Below are 7,500 nucleotides of genomic sequence, written 5' to 3'. Positions count from 1 at the left end.
ATTCCATTCTCCTCATCACTGTCTTTCTTCTACTTATCTTGAGCCCAACCTCATATGATATTTCATGCATTCTGGTAAGCAAGCTTTTCAAGTCCTGTGGTGTTTTGCTAATAAGGACAGTGTCATCATGTATGTATGTATGTATGTATGTACTGTATATCCTAAAATCTTGAATTTTATGTTTTGGTAAAAAAATGGGGTTTATTTTCAAAACCGTCTTATTTTCAAATCGCAACTTATTATCCAAACAAAATAACTGGTAAGCAACAAGAGCATTATCCCATCTTATTATCAAAACAAACTACTTGTTTGTTCTAAAAATGGGATATCCAGGTAACCAAGTTGTAAGAGTTAGATGAATAGTGTTCAAGTGTCTTTAACTCTGGGCACTTGTTTTTAAAACAGTGAGCTTTTAGCAATGGCGACTGCTAGACGTATTCCTACTCCAAGAAAAAGTTATGATAGAGAACTTAAACTAAGGATTGTAGAGCATTAAAAAAAGAGCTGTCACTTGGCAAAGTGAAAAATCGTATCATCGAAACTGCAAAGTATTTTGGAGTTGACAAAAGCAATGTGCGGCGATGGATTCAGATAAAAATAAAACTGCAAGAAACTCTAAAAGGTTCAAAGTCACATGGTTCAGGGAGAAAATTACTTTATCCTGAAATGGAAAGGAAATTGCATCGTGAGTTTATAGAAATTCGGGATTATGGATTAAAAGCAAAATCAAGGTGGTTCAAATCATGTGTGGCCAAACTTGCAAATTTTGACTTTAAATGCAGTTACGACTGGTTTATCAATTTCAAAAAATAGCACAATTCATCAAACTGGGCACAGACCAGTGGAGCTCAAAATCCACCAGATTCTAAAATTGAAGCATTTAACAGTTTTCACAAATTTATTAGAAAAAAATATGAGGAGAGACTGTATGGACACCAATGGCTGCTTTATTAGTTGCAAACATGGACCAATCTCCACTCCTATTTGATCTAAATAAGGGGAAAATGTACAAAACAGCTGTTGCTAATAAAGTATGGTGCAGAGCAAAGAAATCAGGACTCAACTATAGACAGGCCACATTACAATGCTGTATTTTCTCGGACGGCATTAAACGCATAAAACTGCTTGTTATATTCCAGGGAACTGGCCAGAGAATTCTTTTCAGTGTAAAAGTGAAGTATGATACTTGCTTTGGGGTTCAATTACAACAAAATGCATGGTATGACAAGCAAGTTATGTTGTTTTGGAATAACACTATGTGGAAACCTCTAGCAAACCAGTTCATGACAACAATGTTAGTCGCCAATATACACAAAGCGCAAAATACGGAAACAGTAAAATCAAAGTTCCGAACGATCAGCCAGTTAGCGTTAATTCCGGTTGGATGTACAAGCAAATTTCAACCCCTTGATAGTGTGTCCTACATTCCATTGAAGAAAAAAGATTAAGGAAATAACGGGCAAGCATGTAGACGCAAACACAAAAAAATGGCTTGAGGGCACTTCCACAGCTTCAGAAAGGTAATAAGTGAAACATTAGCTTTGTGTTATTTTTACATTGAATAGTTTTTTACAACTCACGTTAAAAGGTTTTCCATTTTACCTTGAGTTTAGATAGCAATTAAAAAGTCTCATTTAGTTTATGATTTGAATTCAATTTATTTTCAATTGCAGGTGAATCCTTATGATTAAATGGGTGGGGGAAGTGTGGTCAGACACCTGCAAGGACCAAACTGATGTTGTGGTGAAGTGTTTTAAAAGTTGTTGCATCTCTAACAAGATATATATATATATATACTGTATATATATATATATATATATATATATATATATATATATATATATATATATATATATATATATATATATATATATTTATCTATGTATATGTATATGTATGTAAATTATATGTATATATATATATATATATATATATATATATATATATATATATATATATATATATATATATATATATATATATATATATATATACATACATACTGTATATATATATATACACACACACACACATATATATATATATATATATATATATATATATATATATATATATATATATATATATATATATATATATATATATATATATATATGTGTGTGTGTAAATATATATATGTGTGTGTGTGTGTCAACCAAGTGTGACTAATGCGGAGACGACAAAGTGTAGTCTCCCACTTTCAGGGCATTATGTTATACTTCGAAGGGGATTAATATTAGTTATCTCTCTCCTTTTATTTTCAACTAAACTATCCCAATGCTTTTGCCAATTATTATAAGTCAAATTCTCATGTTGGGTAAACAATCAGCACAGAGAATGGGATACCTTCTTGGTAGCAACTAAGCTGCAGCACTCTTTGCCTATAAATCTGCCTTCTCATTTCCAAACACGCCTACGTGTGCCGGAACCCAGCAAAATCAAACTGTTATACCTCTCACTCCAATAACAAAAAGCCATTCTAAAATCTTTAAAACTAAAGGGTTATTGGAATTAAAAACTTCTGAAGCTTCAAGGACACACCTTGCATTGCTAAAAATGGTAAAATAATCCTCCTACTCCAATGCTATTTTCTCAATAATAGTTAATATCCCATACGGTTCAGCAGTAAATATGGAAGCTGTTAGAGGAAGTGTATCTCTACAATGCCAGCATCAGATTCAGAGCCATCAGTATATATAAAAGTTGATTCCCTATGTTCTGCAACATGTTCCATAAAAATAGCTGTGCCATTTAAGTCGTCATATTCTTTTTCACACCACTAAAATATCTACAATAAGACATACAGTAGTAGGTAATTTCCATGGAGGGGTTGATGATATCTTAAATGGAATTACCTTATTTTTAACTATATCAAGACTGTGTACCTATTGTTTCACCCGAAAACCATAAGGTTGGGGAGATTTTGGGTGCTATTTAAAGTAAGTTGAGTGCCTTGCAAGGTTTGCAGTCTGATAGGCTACAGAATTAGAGTGTCTTTGTAGCCTAAACCAATACCAAATACTGTAATAGAAGACTATCAGTAAAGGTCTTAAAGAAACTCTCCAGCGTCAACAAGGAGACTTAGGATAGGGGAGTTCTAAATGCTCCTGTTGCCAATCTGATACTAGTATGGTATATGGAATCTAATATCTTTAATCAACTTGGGTTGGCTGAGGAGTATATTTCACACAAATTTCTAATTCTTTAAAAAATGAAGGCCTTGTATATCTTTGAAATAGTATTGCGGTTTGCCACCTGATGCATAGGACAAAACCTTTTAAAAGCTTCAAAGTATCAAGACATTTTACTTTTAATGTTTATAAGTGAGGAACCCAAATCCGCCTGCAATCAAATATCAATCCTAAAAATTTAGCTTCACTTATATACAGGATCCGTTGACCTCTGATGTACATATCCGGGTCTGGATGTACTCCCCGAATACCACAGAAATTGACAACAGTAGCTTTGGCTGTCGAAAACTTAAACCCCTTCATATCAGCCCACTGAATAATTTTGTCAATTGAGAGTTGTAGTTTTCTCTCAACCATTGCCATTCTAGCTCCAGCAAATGATATGGAGAGATCATCTACAAATAGCATTGAGAGAATATCTTGGGAAATGACAGAGGATATCCATTTAATGACTAGTGCAAATAGGGTTACACTTAGCACACTACCCTGGGGAACTACTTCCCCAACACTCACTTGAAAAAATCTATGTGAAATAAATGACTGAATGAACAATGGTAGCTCTCCTCCTAATCACAAATTATGAATGGTTTTAAGTATCATATCTCCATGCAGTATCATATGCTTTTTCAAGGTCATAAAAGACTATTACATGGTGCTGTTTGGAAGCAAAAGCTTCACAAATAGAGGACTCAAGTCAAATCAACACATCAGTCAAGTGCATTTTTCTAAATCCAAAATGGATTGGTGATAAAATACCCTTCTTTTCCAGGTACCACATCAGTCTTGCATTGATCATCTCCAAGATCGTACATAAGCAAGATGTTAATGCAACTGGTTGATAGTTTGCAGCTAAAAACTACCGGGTTTTAAAAAGGCTAAAATAATGGCTAGTTCTCAAACACTTGGATAACTATAAGCATGCCATATTCTGTTAAATAATGCTTTAAATAAATAACTTAGTATTAGGAGGTACATGTTTAATCATTGCATGTGGAATTCCAGCAGGTCGAGGAGCTGTATCATTTCATGTAGCAAGTGCAGAATCAAATTCTCTTTCAGTATAAGGAGCATTTCAAGATTATTCCTTTGCTATTGGAAAATTTAAAATTTTCTGTTCTTCACTGCTCCTATACTGATGATCAGGAGCTGTTTAGCACTTGCATGATATATTTGAGAAATGATCAGCCAGGGCATTGCTAACCTCAGTTGCTCCAGTCACATACTGACCATTAATCTTCAACACTGGTGGTGGGTTGGGGGTAAATTTGCCTGCTATCTTTTTACTTTCCTCCATACAGAAGATGGTGTGTTCTACTGTTGACTGAGGAACCAAAAGATACCCAATATTAGCGCCTAGTTTTTTTCATGACACGACGAAACTGTGCTCTACATCTTTTTTATATTATTAAATTCTCCTCTGTATGGCGTCTATGTAATCTAGTTAAAGATTTTCTTGTGGCTCTGTGCAAAGCACTTAATTCTGAAGGCAATCACAGAACTAGTCATCGTTTGAATTACCCTGTGGTTTTGGGAATCGAATTGATTCCTGCTGTATGGAGAGTTCCATTCAGTAAGTCTATGGAATCATCAGCACTTTCAAACTGTTCTGCATTCCCCTCAATTTCCCTTAGCTCCTAAAATCTATTCCAGTCTGCCTTGTTCAGGTTCCATCGTGGCAATCTCTGCAAGGTGGATTAGCATTGGTATTTATAATAATTGGAGCATGATCACTAATATACCAATCCTCTTACCTTCTACATTCAAAATTGAGAAGGCAGTTGGAGCTTACAATAGAAAGATCAATGCATGACAGAGTACCTGTCTGAACATGAAAGTGTGTGAGCTCTCCTATATTAAGGAGTCCCATCACATTTTCATTTTCCACAACTGATGATATAATACTATATTGCCCCTCGTGTTTGCTAAAATATTGCCCCATAAAGGATGTCTACCATTCAAATCTCCAAGTAAAAGAAAAGGATGAGGGAGTTGTTGAATCACCTCTACTAAATTATCATACACAATATTATCATTTGCAGGCAAGTACATAAAGCAAATTGTATATTTTCTCCCTATATCAATCTGTACAGCAACTGCCTGCAGAGGTGTATGAATAGACAAAGATATTTAGGGAACATCACGACAAACATAAATATGAGACTATGGCCTCCTACTCGGTGATCATATGGTGTCCTATAGCTAATATATTTGCGAGGACAAGGAGTATTATCATTAAGTTTGCTCTCCTGTAGACAAATAATTATGGGCAAGTGCTCATGAATGAGGAGCTCAAGTTCTTCCTATTTCACCCTTAAACCCTGACAATTTCATTGCGAAAGGGAGGAGAATGAAGTCTTCCCATTAGCAATTTTTGATGTAACACTATTTCCCGGTGGTTTTCTTAGAGAGAGGGTCCAGAAAAATTGGGTTTTGCATATGTTTTTTCGTTTTGTCCTTTCAATCTAATTGTTGAGGGGGATGGTGGCCATAAGCTTGAATTTCTGATTTGTTTAAACTGTCTTCCGGTTGATCAGAAACATCCAAAGACAAAAGACGGAAGGGAGAGTTCCAGCACCTATAGGCGATCGATCCCCTTGGTCGCACTCTCTGTTTCCCATCCACGATTTATAGCTCAAGTTGAAAGTCAACATCAGCTGTTGCCTGAGAAAAGAGCCGAAGTTCAAATCTGAGTTCTCCTCAGAGAGGTAGGTACCCCTTGTCTGTAGGAAGTCTGACCTCATCTCTGGGAAGTTTAAGAGACAGTTACATGCGGACTCTGACCAGAGCCAAGAGGCCGAGTGGTAGAACATGGTCAACCCCACCTCTTTTGATGTATCGGAAAGGAGCATTCGATCCAAGGAAGAGTGAAGGAGGTCGACTCTTAGGCGGAGAGTTCCGTTTGTTAACTGTCTTCTCAGGTCCATTTCCTGCCTGCCGAGAAAAAAGGGGTAATCCTAATCCTTCCCCTACTCATGCCCCAGAGGTGGTTGGATTTGAAGGAAACCGCTGCGGGCTTGACAAACCAGAGTGATACGGTGACTATATGAAAGTGCATCTCGTAGAAGGGAGAGACTCCTGTCATCCTCCTCCTAGGATCTCATCATTCTGCAGAAAAAGCTTCTGCATGACGACTATGAATCCAAGGGTACCTGTCTCTAGGAAGGAATCCGGAGTAACTCTCAAGATTTACTTTAATCCTCCAATCTCGGTAAGCTATGGAATAAGTCTCGGTGGTAACGAAGGTCATCCATCGAGTCTGTTAGGATCAGTACATCATACCGAAGTCTTCGGAGAATGAAGCCAAGCCTGCCGAACCAGGTTGACACTAGGGTAAACTTTTTTTGTGAAAACCTGCTAGGTGGTCGAAGATACTTCCTCGATGACAGTATTCCAGAATCAGGGAGTAAGAGTCCTAGTGGTCGAGCGTACCTGCGGCTAACTGTTTGTTTGACCTTATGCCTTCTCCTCGCCGAACAGAGTTTGATAAACTAACTTATTCCATATAGAGGAGTGGACATATGAAAGTGGTTAGGTATATTATAGAAGGGGAAATGGTCAAAAGCTTTTGAAGAAGGAATATAAAAAATTAGTGTTAAGGTAATAAGGATCTTAGGTTCACAAAAAAAAAATGTGCCTGTTCTACGGCTGCTAACAAAATCAATTAAAAAATGTACAGTGTGCCCATTAGATGGACACATTGACAAAGGGATTTATTGCCTTTGTAGTGGTTATTCCACTATGATACAATTTTTTCCCAGAGCTTATGTACAAGATGACGTCAATCCAGCCATCCATAAGTGCAGCTACAGTGGTACGTACAAACTTCATCATGTTAGTATGAGAAATAATACAGACACCTGGACACTACTCTTCACCAGCTACTGCATGAGACCAGGAAGAAGTGTTGGCATGTAACACATTAATAACACTTTCATCTTATTTCAATGTCATTTTAAAGACAAGGCAAAACTAGTCATCTCTAGGTAATGTAGATTCCTTGTGAAAATTGAATTCATGTGAAAATAAGACAACAAAGTGTCCAGAAAGTGTAAACCAAGTGAATCAGTTAGGGATAGTGGAACAACCATAATTTACAAGAAATTCTCATGGAGGCAGATTCTCCTTTCAATTAGTAACTCCCTTCTCCTTTTCCTCCTCTCTGGCCTCGTTCACATCAGTCACGACTCTCCTCAAAGGTAAAGTGTGAGTTAAGTTGTCAATTATTTCTATTTTTTTCAGTTTGAATGATTAATTTTTATTAATTTCTAGTGTTAGGGGTTAAAAGCTGTGTAATAATTACAATTACAAA

The 7,500-nt window shown here is 36.4% G+C and overlaps 1 protein-coding gene across 4 annotated transcripts in view; it reads right to left on the bottom strand.

Annotated features, from left to right (window-relative positions):
* Nucleotides 1-7,500, bottom strand: part of LOC137631776 (myoneurin-like) — a 262,298-nt gene that overhangs the window by 141,220 nt on the left and 113,578 nt on the right. The window lies entirely within an intron of this gene.

Source organism: Palaemon carinicauda, chromosome 40 (assembly GCF_036898095.1).
Source record: "Palaemon carinicauda isolate YSFRI2023 chromosome 40, ASM3689809v2, whole genome shotgun sequence".
NCBI lineage: Eukaryota > Metazoa > Arthropoda > Malacostraca > Decapoda > Palaemonidae > Palaemon > Palaemon carinicauda.
Note: the sequence above shows the minus strand (reverse complement) of the source record. Positions and strands in the feature narration are given on the sequence as shown.